Here is a 14803-nt window from a genome sequence, read left to right as displayed (position 1 = left end):
AAAACTCTGTAGAATAAAAGTTGTTAAGAATTAGTCATTTTATCCAATTCCGGTCTTATTTTGAATGTATTTTTTTTTCATCTTCGAAAGGGGTATTCCCCTCCATTTTTTTTAAATGGAGGGGATGTAGAATTGTAAACTTTTTCTTATGTAATAATAGACAATTTTAACTACCTATTCCCAAATTTTCATCCTTCCTTTATTTTTTTTGGGGTCAGATTGTTCTTTGATCGGGCTATCATGTTTTCTTAACATTCTGTTTTTTGATTCATTCGCTTATGTTGGATATTAAAAAAAATTGTTACTTTAACAACTAGCCTTGTTTTTCATCAATACAGGGTGTCTCTAAATAAGTATGGCACACTTTGTAAGGGGTAATTATGCATGAGAAAATAATGACAGTTTGCTTTATAAACGTATGTCCGCAAACGCGTCGTTTCCGAGATAGGTGGCTTGAAATTTTTCCTACAAACTGACGATTTATTCATTGCTCTAAAACCGGTTAAGATATGCAAATGAAATTTGCTGGGTTTTAAGAGGTAGTTATTGCGCATTTTTTGATGTAATATTAGAAATTTAATATTCATCATTGGCGCAGGTACTGGTAATATGACCCTATGGCGCCAATGGTGAACATAAAATTCTTAATTGTATGTCAAAAATGCACAATAACTACCTCTTAAAACCCACCAAATTTAATTTGCATATCTCAACCGGTTTTAGAGCAATAAATAGATACTCAGTTTGTAAAAAAAATTCAACGCGCCCCATCTCGGAAACGACGAATTTACGGACATACGTTTATAAAGCAAATCAACTGTCATTATTTTTTCAGACAGAATTCCCCTTAAAGTTTGTCATACTTATTTAAAAACACCCTGTATTACTAAAAAACAAGGCTAGTTGTTAAAGTACAGTGGAACATCCATAAGTCGGATTAATCGGGACAGTGGCCGATCCGGGTTGTCGAAAATCCTGGTTAGCCGGAAAATAGGGTAAACATTAATAAAATACGGTATACTTAAAGGTAAACTCCAATATAATTGCGAAAACATGAAGTACATAACGACAATGCATCTAAATTACGTACAGTTAAGTTGTATGCAGTATTGTTCATTTCTTGGTAAAAACTCAGTCAAACTGAACAAATATTTGTTTTGTCTGATGAAAATCGGTCCGGATTAGCCGGACTTATCGGGGCTCTACTGTACTTAACTTTTTTACTTATCCAACATAGGCGAATGAATAAAAAAACAGAATACATCCTTATTAAAGAAAACATAAAGCTATTGTTAGAAAACTTTACTTTTCTAATTTGATTTTTAGGCACTAATGTTTAGAGGTTTGGTCCGAATATGGGCTATGTATTTTATATGGGCCACCACACTATCTATGAAACAAGTAGTGCTATCTGTTAGAAAATGCCCAAATATACTAGAAGGCCCTTTTCTTGTCATATATTTACAGATTCCTCGACCAGTACATATGTTGTTGTTACACAGTGTAGACCCTTTGATTTTGACTTTTGAAAAAATTTTATTGGGTAAGTATATATTATGTAATATTTGTGTTTATTGATATTATTTCGGAATTGATATATTATGCTTGTGTGGCAGAAAAAGGAAGGAAATGGTTTTAATGTAGGTTAGGAACAAAAAATAATTATAAAATCATAAGATAATATTTTTCTTGAAAGTACATATTTTGAAATATGGGCCCCTTGTGTGACGTAAATATAGGCTAGGGGCCCATATTCAGACCGCTCGCATAAATCTAGCAGAACTATTGGAAAAGGCATTATCTATGAAATGCCAGGCGGCAGAGATAGCTAAGAATGGTTTAAAGTAACTGAAATAGGGGCAATAAATATAACCATTTTTTCTGATACTGATTTCAGTACTGAGAAACTGAAATCAGAGAACTTGTAATTTGACTGAAATTTATTTGGAAGAATTGACAAGCGACCTTGCAAAAACGATTTCTTCAGAAAATATAACAGTTCGTTCAGAAGATCAAGAACCAAGTTATTCTAAAAACCCAGATCAACCATTAAGGAACACAACGAACGCAACAACTGTGCCAGAACACCGTTCAAAACATTCATGAGTCCATTCGCTCTTTCAACTGTCCCATCAGTTACGAATCGAGCGTCTTCAAGAGGAAGAAAAAATTCTCGTTCTCAAGTTATAATTTCATCTCCATATAAATCAGACATTGAAATATCAATTGAGAATACATATACGAAAATCAAAAGAAAGAACGGGGAAGAGAACTGTGTTTTCAGTTAAATAAAAAGAAAATGTAAAGACCAAGGAAGGAAAGGGGAAGAGAATAGTTTCTGCGCTAAAGCCAAAAGAAAATGTAAAGAAACCCAACAGAAAAATCAAAACCAAATTCAGTTCGGATGAAGAAGAGGAAGAGGAATTTTTGCCCGCTGACGAACACCTTGACGTAGAACAGAGATAGTACAGTATTCTCCTGAAAGCAATGATGCCACAGGTCTATTTTGTGAACAACAGTTTTCTGATGACACTAGAGGAGAAACGTGGGTTCAATGTTTAATGTGCAATCTCTGAGCACATTAACAGTGTTCCGGAGCTGAAAAAGACTCTTACGTTTGCGATTTTTGCAGATAATTTTATTTTATTTTTTCACAGACATGTTTATTATTCTTTAAGCATAAATTGTTAGCTAGGTTATTTCGAATTTTTGTCGTCAAAAGAAAATTTTGTTAGTGTTTGAGTGGGGCCCATATTTCAGACAGCCTGGCCTGGTTAGAAAAATATACCTCACGTCATATTATTATCCGTAAAATAAATAAACTTTATTATAAAAAATACAAAGTTAGTAGTTGTTTTTCTAAGGTCTTATAGCATGTATAAATGTTATGTAGCATTGTTATAAACATATAATAAACAAGTTTCAATAGAAAAACAAATGGGGGGCCCATATTCGGATCAGTTCCTCTAATCTTAATTGACTTTATTTATTTTTAGTAACTTACATCTTAACAAGAAGTAAAACACTGAATTTATTATTAAGTAAAAAAAAGACTTCAACTACATACAATACTAATAAAACAAATAACTGAGAATTCTCACGCGTAATAATTTATAATAACTTATCTAATACAATAATTTATTTACCGCGACGATACAAAAACAACTAACTCAATATACATACTTATCCCTTTTTACATACATACATAATCTTTATTTCTTTTACCGGCTGACGCCAATGTCGAAAATCAAATTTTACATTTCAAAAATAAATATAAACTTATACAGCCTAATAACCACATACAGCCTAATTAAAATCTAAAAATAAATTATGACTCTTTTATCGTGGCACTGCAGTATAAGTTATTCTCCATTCTCTTCTGTTGTTTGTCAAAATTTTTGCTTGCCTGAAGTCTATATTTCTTTTCGTTAGAGCCTTCTTAATGGTGTTGTTCCATGTTAGGTTAGCTGAGGTCTGCCTCTTTTTCTTTTGCCTTGCGCCTTACACTCTCAGACTATTTTAGGAAGTATCTAATTTGGCATTCGATTCAGGTGGCCAAGCCATCGCAGCTGATTTTCTTCAAATCTATCCAGAACTGCTTCTGTTTGCAAGCGCTTTCTGATATCCTCGTTTTTGATACGATCCCTTTTGGAGACTCCAAGTACTCTCCTTAGGTACTTTATCTCCACAGCATGTATTCTCGAAGCATTACGTTGGTTTATTATCCATGATTCGCTGCTATAAGTTAGTGTCGGCACGTAGATGGAATTAAAGACCTTCAACTTCGTTTGTCTGGTAATTTCCTTTTTATTGAGCAGAGCCTTCCCTAAAGCATGAAAAAGTCTTTCGGTGTTTCTTATTCTGCTGTCTACTTCTATTTCAATATTTCCATTTTCGTTAATGAACCCTACTAAGTATTTGAACCACGACACTTGTTCAATTGTTTAATCGTCTATTGTGATTTGGAAATCTTGTTGATGCGGTATACTCATTACTCTGTCTCTGAATGCTTTATTCCATATATATAGCCAAATTTTCTTGCAGTTGTTTTGCTGTAGCTGTTTGTTCCCTTTTTATATAAACATAATCTTTCGCGAACATTCAGGAAAGAAATTGTATGTTTACATAATACAGGTAAAAGAATAGTACAGAAAAATCGAGAAACAATATTTGCATAATAAATCAATAAATCAAGTAATAATAAAAACTCCTAAATCAGCCTCGAAGTGATTATTTATGGGCTGGGGACAAACCGGTTGACTTTCGACACCTTCGCAACGGACACGCGCCAACTCGTAACTCTTAATGACAATCTTTTTCAAATCAAAATGTACACCGGCCAATTCGTAACTTTTTTACTACCTGACTCTCCCAACTCGCAACTTTATAATAATTCGAAACCATTGTCGAAACCATTGTTTAATTCTAATACCACAGGTAGATAGGTTAAAAGGTAAAAAATAAATTTGAACAGTAACGGATTAAGCCAACACGGGGCATATAGCATATTATGTAAGCGAATGGTTCTTGGTTTGCTTAAAATATGTTGTGTATTATTATGTACCTATAAAAAATAACAAAAATTAAATTCTCTTAATAAAATAATTGAAACAATAAGATATATGTATATACCAGGGCGGATCTGTAAAAAAACGTCTATTTGCGGATGTGCGAGGTGGCAGTCGGATTTTTGCAGATAAAGTTAGGTGACAACTTCAATAATAATAATTGACTTATGCTCCTTCTCAAATATGCCCGGAACATTATTAAAAAAATTAAAATATTTAAAAATTTCGAAAAACATTGATTTTTCTACTTTCTTTGCTTATAACTTTAAAACGATTCATTTTGGAGCAAAGTCGTAGGGAAATAAAATAAAGATAATTGAATTTTGTATGATATACGACTAGTTAATAATGTCTTAAATTATTACCCTTTCTCTAAAATAGCAATAAATACAAAATAAGGGCGGCAAAATAATGCTCTTTTTGTTCAGTGTTTTTCAACAACTTTGGTTGCACTTAGAACCTTCGTAATTCGCATAAACGATCCTTATAACATACTTAAATCTTCCACCAAATTTCATTAAAATCGACCTGATAGATTTTGCATAATAATTTTGCAATCTAAATTTTTTTAAAAAAGTTCAAATTTTTGAACAGAAAGTATACCATTTAGAAGTTTGCCAATTTTTTCAAATATAAAGAGGCTCTCTACCTATCTAATACACTTTACAGAATTAAAATCAGATTATCTAAGCGGCCTGAGCACTGTTTTAAAGTTATAAACAATTTTTGGCTTATAAACAAATACAGTGAGGACGTTTGAGTTGAAATAAATTCATTTTCTGGAGAATGGGCGTCTCTGGAGATAAATCCCGAAATAGGTCGATTTTTATTTTTAAATTCTAATTTTTTGGTATACATATCATACTAGTGACGTCATCCATCTGGGCGTGATGACGCAGTCGATGATTTTTTTAAATGAGAATAGAGGCCGTGTGTGTAGCTCATTCGAAAGGCTATTCAATTTTGTATTCACTGATATAAACATTAACATAATTATCTATACAGGGTGCCCAAAAAAAATTTTTTGAATTAATTTAATTAAGACAAAATAGCTATTTGTATAACAAGGGAGGAAAGTGCTACTTTTCCTCCCGAGAATGAAGTTTACTGCCCGACGCGTAGCGGAGGGCAGTAATCATTCAAGGGAGGAAAAGGCACTTTACTCCCATGTTATACATATGGTTTTTCCACCTTCCTCAAATAACAAGTCATTTTTTCATTTTTACTTAATTTATTTATGTAACTGACCAACAAATGAATCTACTAGCAAATGAATCCGAACAAATAGGTCTAAAAATGAATTTTGCCAAAACAAAAACAATGACAAACACACAAGACAATAGAAACGTAATACTAAACGACACCACAATAGAAGCGGTTAATGATTATATATATTTGGGACAGATTATAAAAATAAATAAGGAAAACCAAACAGCGGAGGTAAAAAGAAGGGTCAGATTAGCCTGGGCAGGATTTGGAAAATTAAAATGGGTCCTAAAGAATAAAAAAATACAACAATACTTAAAAACAAGAGTGTTTGACCAGTGCATACTCCCAATTCTCACATACGCATGCCAAACATGGACCTTGACCAAGGCAAACATGGATAAAATAATAAAGACACAAAGAGCCATGGAGAGAGCAATGTTAGGAGTAAAATTGACAGACAAAAAGCAAAACAACTGGGTCAGAAATAGAACAAAAGTCAAAGACGCAGGTCAACATATAACCAGGCTAAAATGGAGTTTCGCAGGTCATAACGCTAGACAAACGGACAATAGGTGGAATAGCACGATACAACAATGGAGACCATGGACAGGAAAGAGAGCAAGAGGACGACCCCAGATGAGATGGGGAGATGACATTAAAAAGATAGGAGGAACGCACTGGAAACAGAAAGCACTAAACAGAAGCGAATGGAGGAAACTGGGGGAAGCCTATGTTCAGAATTGGACGAATTAAAGGGCAAAAGAAGAAGAAGAACCAACAAAATTTATTAAAACTAAAACTAACAAGTAGGTACAATATAACTGTCAACTGTCAAATATAAGTCAAATTATTAATGTAAACATTGTTAAATCAAAATAACAATTTACTGTTTTTACCATTCTGAAAAATACAGGGTGTTTTATAAATAAACGTTAAAATGTATACTTACGTTACGTACTAGAAAATAGATATTGTACAGGGCGTCAATATATTTCATGAATGAAATATCATGACGTCACCTTTACTTTTCCTCCCTAGGGAGGAAAAGTACAACTTTGCTCCCCACAATCAGGTCCGGAAAAGTTTACTTTCGGTAGAGGTAGGTGGAAATAGTTATTTTCCTAACTAGTGCGGAAAGTGATAGTTTCACGCACTAGACTGCCGTTGATCCGAACGACGCGATAGCGGAGTTCGGGCAAGCAGTCGAGTGCGGGGAAGACACTTTACGCATGAGTTAGGAACAATGTTTTTCTAGGGCCGTACGTTTGGAAAAAAGCCACAAAAAATAGAGTTATATCAATGTTTGTTTATAAGTGAAAATACACAAATTAATTATTTGACAAGGTTGACAACGATTCAAAACCATTGTAATTGTCTACTGATCTGACTTTTAAATATTATGTCAAAATAATTTTATTTCATCGAATTATCAGTAGTAATTGCACAAGAGCTCTAAAATTATTGAATTTTTCCCGAGTGATACTTTGACAGTTTTAATTATGTCGAAGTGTCACGAGGGCAAAAATTCTATATTAATTTTAGAGATCGAGTGCAATTTGTTGCGATTATTTCATGAAAAAAATTGTTCAAAACCAAAATTTTATTGTAATTTATTTATGTAAGTACAAATTAGTACAATTAAACACACAGTTATTATAAGTATATGACGGTTGAAAGTCATCATTTTTATAATTTTTAAAACATTAATTTTCATTAATGTCACTGAATGTATTTTTTTCATAGCAACGAAGGGCATCTGACGCAATATACTTGACGACGGGAAATTATCAAAAATTATCAGTTTAATTTGTATTTCTGTAGCTTTCTATTGGTCAGAATCTCCTATATGAATGAAATAATCGCGCTAATTTCATTAAAACATGAACACAATAAGATAAATTTGAAATACATTAGTAAATAATATCTAAACATTAGTTTATTGCATGCATTATAATATATTACAATGCCATATTACAAGGTATTTTACTTTCCCGCACGCCATGCGGGAAAATTTACAAGTGCAACTTTCGGAAAAGAAATACATGCGTGAAAGTAGCTCTTTTAGCACGGCCGTAGAAAAAAGAATGTAGGTAATCTATTTAATGCAAAATATATTTTACTGCAGTCAGAAAACAGAAAAAAATGTGGGTGGCAACTACTATTGAATTAAGTGAAAAACAATAGTTGTTTATCAAATAAAACATTTTTTTTTCTGTTTTAGGACAACAGTAAAATGTGTTTCAAATTAAATAAATTATATACCTACATTCTTTTGTCTCAATTTAATTAAAAAAAAAATTTGGACTTTCTCATGTAACTCGTCCAAGAGAAAATACACATAAATGATGAATAACTTTTACATCACCTTCAAAGAGGGTAATTTATACAAGTACATACCTGAAATACCAGTATTAGTTTATCAACATCGTTAGTAACTACTTAGAAAAGAAAGTTACAAATTTACCGGTACTTGATGGGTTACCGAAAAATTACCTGCGCGGCAGGGTTACCAGTTGGCCTGTAATTAGGATGGGGGATTAAAATAGTTACGAATTCACCGGGACCCCTTCGGGACACTATAGTTTAAGGCGTGGTTAGGCTAAGGCTCCACGGGCGACAATTTTACGCCAGCAGTAGCCGTAAAACGAAATTAAGGTTCCGCTGAACGGAATAGGAATAGCCGAACTGAACCGACTACGCACAAGTCCTGAAGTACTGTACTGTACTGTACTGTACTGTACTGTACTGGTACTGGCATTGTACGAACCAATTATAGATGAAATAGGAGTTAGTCAACCAATGAACCAATGTCTCGTCAGGTTTACTGCTCTTACGGTGCCGTAAATTATCACCAGTGTGGCCTTTCGCTTAGGTTTTGGCTTGGTTATGCTTAGTTGGCTTAGTGGCTTAGTGTTTTGTACAACCACATTTAAATTCAGCAACCCATATTTCTACTGTACTAATTGAAGGCGAAGAGTCCTTATACACTTTCAACATTCGTTCTCAAATTTTCGTTTGTTTTTAAACCCTCCAAAAATAAAAATTCTATCACTGCACCATACTTCATTGTTTCCATTATAAAAAAATACTGTAACACAAAGATGGCTTGTAAAAAAAAAGAGTGAATTGGCAGATTGAAATGAAACTTCACACAAGTTGATATGAAGAGTATATCAATATAACCACATAAAATTAGGCTAGTAGCAGCGTACTGTATTATCGAACCGTAAAACTTATTGAACAGTCCAGTACATCAGTTTGTTGACAGTCCAAATAAATGTTCAGTCATGAATATGTACCATTTATGAAAATATTTATCAAATTCATTTTTAGGAATATTCTGAAGATTAGTAACAAAGAATATAGACGTGATTATAGACGGGGCTATATATTCTTTGATAGTAATCCAGAACCAGATGTGGATTTAGAAAATCAATACTTACTACAACAGCAAAGCCCTCAAAGAAGATGAACCGTCAGCAGCTTTAGCATCTTTTCAAAAAGTACTAGATTTAGAGAGTGGAGAAAAACGAGAGTGGAGTTTGAAGGCCTTCTTAAAACAGATGATCAAAATTAACTTTAAATTGGTATGCTCTATTATTTACTTCTTATAATAATGTACAATAACACAGACCAACAAAAAAATTTTGGTTGATAGCTCTTTTTACGAAATAGCTATTTGTATAACAAGGGAGGAAAGTGCTTCTTTTCCTCCCGAGAATGAAGTTTACTGCCCGACGCGTAGCGGAGGGCAGTAATCATTCAAGGGAGGAAAAGGCACTTTACTCCCATGTTATACATATGGTTTTTCCACCTTCCTCAAATTAATAACAATTCATTTTTCATTTTTACTTAATTTATTTATGTAACTAACCAACAAAATTTATTAAAACTAAAACTAACAAGTAGGTACAATATAACTGTCATCTGTCAAACATAAGTCAAATTATTATTAATGTAAACATTGTTAAATCAAAATAACAATTTACTGTTTTTTACCATTCTGCAAAATACAGGGTGTTTTATAAATATACGTTAAAATGTATAGATACTTACGTAATAGAAAATAGATATTGTACAGGGCGTCAATAAGTTATATTTCATGAATAATGAAATACCATGACGTCACTTTTACTTTTCCTCCCTAGGGAGGAAAAATATTTTCCTCCCTAGGGAGGAACAGTAAAAGTGGCGTCATGGTATTTCATTCATGAAATGTAACTTATTGACGCCCTGTACAATATCTATTTTCTATTACGAAGTATCTATACATTTGAACGTTTATTTATAAAACACCCTGTATTTTGCAGAATGGTAAAAAACAGTAAATTGTTATTTTGATATAACAATGTTTACATTAATAATTTGACAGTTGACAGTTATATTGTACATACTTGTTAGTTTTAGTTCTAATAAATCTTGTTGGTTAGTTACATAAATAAATTAAGTAAAAATGAAAAAATGACTTGTTATTTGAGGAAGGTGGAAAAACCATATGTATAACATGGGAGTAAATTGTCTTTTCCTCCCTTGAATGATTACTGCCCTCCGCTACGCGTCGGGCAGTAAACTTCATTCTCGGGAGGAAAAGTTACACTTTCCTCCCTTGTTATACAAATAGCTATTACTTGACGAAAAACAAGGCTAGTTGTTAAAGTACCTAACTTTTTTACTTATCCAACGAATGAATCAAAAAACAGAATATGTAGGTACTTATTAAAGAAAACATGAAGTTAAACTATAAGTAAAAAACTATAGTTAGGTTTTGGCTTGGTTATGCTTAGTTAGGCTTATACAACCACATTTAAATTCAGCAACCCATATTGTATAACACCTATTGTATATCAGTCATTGCTTACTTAAAATTTGGAAAAATTTAGACACCTATTAATCATTTGCTCTGAAAAATGAAAATATCTCGAAAACTTATAAATTTAGACATAGGGAATGATATATAAAAAGTAAAGTACGGTAATGGTACTTTTCAATAGTGATATAAAATATAGGGTGTCCTATTTAAAATAACTCAGAAAATAAATACTTTGGTTTTGACTCACCCTGTATTTGATATAAAGAAAATTAGCAATATCAATTATTTTCGAAAATTTTGACAATAAATAAGAAATATGGCATCAACAAACCATTGTTGTTGTGCTTATTTTTATTTATACAGGGAGTTTAACTTGTTACGATTTTCATATAAAATTGGTTATAACTTTGTAAATAACGTATATAACATAACAAACCTTTATATTTTTGTTATGGAAAAATTGACAGGATTTTGAATATAAAATAAAATACCTACAGGGTGTTCCATTAAAAAAAAACATAATTTTGGTCTGCCACTATGTTACCGAACACCCTGTAACATTCTAACTAAATTCGTAATGTGAAGCTCAAAGTTGGCTACAATTCTTGTTATTAACTTTTATTGCTATCTATTACTATAGCGGATCTACGGAGCTTTATCACACTAATTAATCACACTGTATATACTAAACGTGTAACATAACGTTTAAAATGTCTGTAATCGTGTTTGTAATATGACTAATAAAAAATTAATAAAGCCACCTACATTTATTTATAAAAAAATTTAAGTATCTTCTTTTTATTTTTAGGTGATTCTACTAGTCAGAACGTTCAAAAACATCCACAGTGTCCTTTAAATTTGACATTAGTTAGCACCACCAGATTATGATAGACGGTCACAACCTTTTACAATGGAACGAGATTTTAAAAACGTAACGAATACATTTGCCCATTCTGATGGCCAGCATACATTTTTGAACAATGAAATTCCTCAATCAACGATATCTGTGGTACATAAAATATTTAGTAATCCACTAAATATCGAATATTTGATATATCTGAAGAATACACTTAAATTTTTAAATATTAATCTCAAGGTTCCTAATGTCCCACAAGATCAAAGAGCAAATTGCAAAAAGATGGCAAATCCAATGATTTGTCATTTATGGCAGTTTCTTTTTAATGATGATCAGTCTCCAATTTTCCTCCGAAATTTTGCACCGCGAGACATGTCAGAATGTGACCTTGAGAAACTCCTGCTTTTGATTGAAAACTTCCTTAAAACAAAACCTCATACTGAAGCATCTATAACTATGTTCTTAGAAGGCATAAAAAATCTCTCCGACAAGAGGCAAGCGTATCAAATATTACCACAGACTAATCAGCCACAGAGCAGTACAGGACTTGACAGGAGGAGTCGAACCGTAGGTAGCGTTCAGCTCAAAACGATCAGAAAAAAAAGAACGACCAACAGTGAGAGTCTTTGCGAACAGTTTCGTTTGCAAAATGCCGGACATTCTTCTTGGCAAAATAACCATACTTTTAATGACACGAGTAAAAGACCTTGGTCAAATCAAAATCAAACCCAAATTTCTGGTGTCAACTTTCAGAGCTATAAACCTATAGGTTGGAATATTGGAAATTTACACAATATTCCAAACGCAGATATGCATCAAAATATGCCCAATCCGCCTGTGGTTCAAAATTTTTCTGCTGGTGAAGATGCTTTTCCACTCCCTCCTCCTGGTCATTACGATAGAAGTTTTCAAAGACATACTGTTCCAACTGATACAATTAATACTGCCAGTGCTAAAAATATGCTACCTAATAATATTTATGTTCACAATCCTTCTGCTGGTGAAGATGTTTTGTCACTCCCTTCTCCTTATGGTCATAACGATAGAAGTTTTCAAAGACATACTGTTCCAACCGATACAATTAATGCTAGTGCTAGAAATATGCAACCTAATAATATTTATGTTCACAATCCTTCTGCTGGTGAAGATGGTTTGCCACTCCCTCCTCCTTATGGTCATAACGATAGAAGTTTTCAAAGACATACTGTTCCAACCGATACAATTAATGCTAGTGCTAGAAATATGCAACCTAATAATATTTATGTTCACAATCCTTCTGCTGGTGAAGATGGTTTGCCACTCCCTCCTCCTTATGGTCATAACGATAGAAGTTTTCAAAGACATACTGTTCCAACCGATACAATTAATGCTAGTGCTAGAAATATGCAACCTAATAATATTTATGTTCACAATCCTTCTGCTGGTGAAGATGGTTTGCCACTCCCTTCTCCTTATGGTCATAACGATAGAAGTTTTCAAAGACCTACTGTTCCAACCGATACAATTAATGCCAGTGCTAAAAATATGCAACCTAATCATATTTATGTTCACAATCCTTCTGCTGGTGAAGATGGTTTGCCACTCCCTCCTCCTTATGGTCATAACGATAGAAGTTTTCAAAGACATACTGTTCCAACCGATACAATTAATGCTAGTGCTAGAAATATGCAACCTAATAATATTTATGTTCACAATCCTTCTGCTGGTGAAGATGGTTTGCCACTCCCTTCTCCTTATGGTCATAACGATAGAAGTTTTCAAAGACCTACTGTTCCAACCGATACAATTAATGCTAGTGCTAGAAATATGCAACCTAATAATATTTATATTCACAATCCTCTCATCAATAGTATAAATGGCCAATACGAACGAAGTTCAGAACGAAAAATACCTATTTTGTTAGCCAACGTTGAGGATGGTAAGTTAAAATTCGTTTTAATAGTTTTACATTTTAAAATTGTAAATTCACAATAGCTCAGTGAATTAAATTAAAATCAAAATGTAATTCCGTGCAGGTTGGAATAAATTTTTTATCAAAGTTTAGTACAAAACAAAAGATATTTTCAAGAAAGTATATGATTCATATGAGGGGATAATGGTTTAAATAATTAATAAAAAAATATGAAAAAAAAAATTTAAGAAACACTTTTCTTTAGTTACCAGTGACTAAAATTAAAAATATTATAAAAAAATCAACCAAAAAGCAAAAAATAAAAGAAAATTGAAAAAATCTAACACATCCGTCAAAGAAAAGCGTGTCGCGTGTTCATCGAATAAACGGTTTTCGCCCCACCCTTTTCTTTAACGAATGTGTTAGATTTTTTCAATTTTCTTTTATTTTTTGCTTTTTAGTTGATTTTCTTACAATATTTTTAATTTTAGTCACTGGTAACTAAAGAAAAGCGTTTCTTAAAATTTTTTTTCGTATTTTTTTATTTTTTACTTTTTAGTCTTACACTTTTCAAACATTAAAATATATCGTCATGTTTATTAAAATATGTATAAAACATATTATGATGTACAAACATGAAAAGTAGTCGGAATCGGCAAAAAATTTAAAACTTTATTGTTTATTTATGAAGCATAACGTAAACAATTAACGTAAAAAGTGAAATTATGTATTGTTCATATCATTAGCTATACAATCCGTAAAAGTTTCAAGTTTGTACATTGTAAAAAACAAGAGAATTTAAGCGTTTTCCATTAAAATCGTTTTTTTTTTATTTAAACAAATAATAAACATGAAAAAAATTTTTTTGTTGACTATTCGTGTATTGTTCCCGCGAATGCAATGTCTGCAAATTTTCATTCATTTGCATTGAAGAAAAGGCAGTCAAATTAACGTCTAAAGATTTGACGCAAACTATTGAAATAAATAAAAGCGTTTAAAAATGGGCAATTTTGGCACAAAATTTACTTTTTTAACTGCTGCGGTTATTCATCGTTTTATGGAGGATTTTACGATTTTTTTTCTGCAAAGCTGAAGAAACAATCTTTCATATAAGACTTACTAAATTAAATTTGGTCCTTTATTTAATTTATTTAAATAATTGTAAATCAAGATTGAAAAACAAATTTGCAAAAATATTATTTGCGTTATAAATAAGCACTATAAAACATTTTATTTTGAAAAAAAAGTTGCGTTGTGTTAAAATTATAAAGCCAAATAAACTGGTTAAAAAATATTCAGAAGTATATGAAATATGTAATTTGTTTAATAAATATTACCATTTTTTCAATTGCAAAAACGTGATTGTTGCCAATAAAGCATACAAATTTTTAAGGTCTCATTTTTTTTGCTTTGTCAATGTATTATGTTTTTCGTCTCTTCCCTTATTTTTAGCGCACTTATAGCTGTAT

This window comes from Diabrotica virgifera, chromosome 10 (assembly GCF_917563875.1).
Source record: "Diabrotica virgifera virgifera chromosome 10, PGI_DIABVI_V3a".
NCBI classification, from domain to species: Eukaryota; Metazoa; Arthropoda; class Insecta; order Coleoptera; family Chrysomelidae; genus Diabrotica; species Diabrotica virgifera.
The sequence above is the reverse complement of the archived record's forward strand: the minus strand, read 5'-3'. Positions refer to the sequence as shown.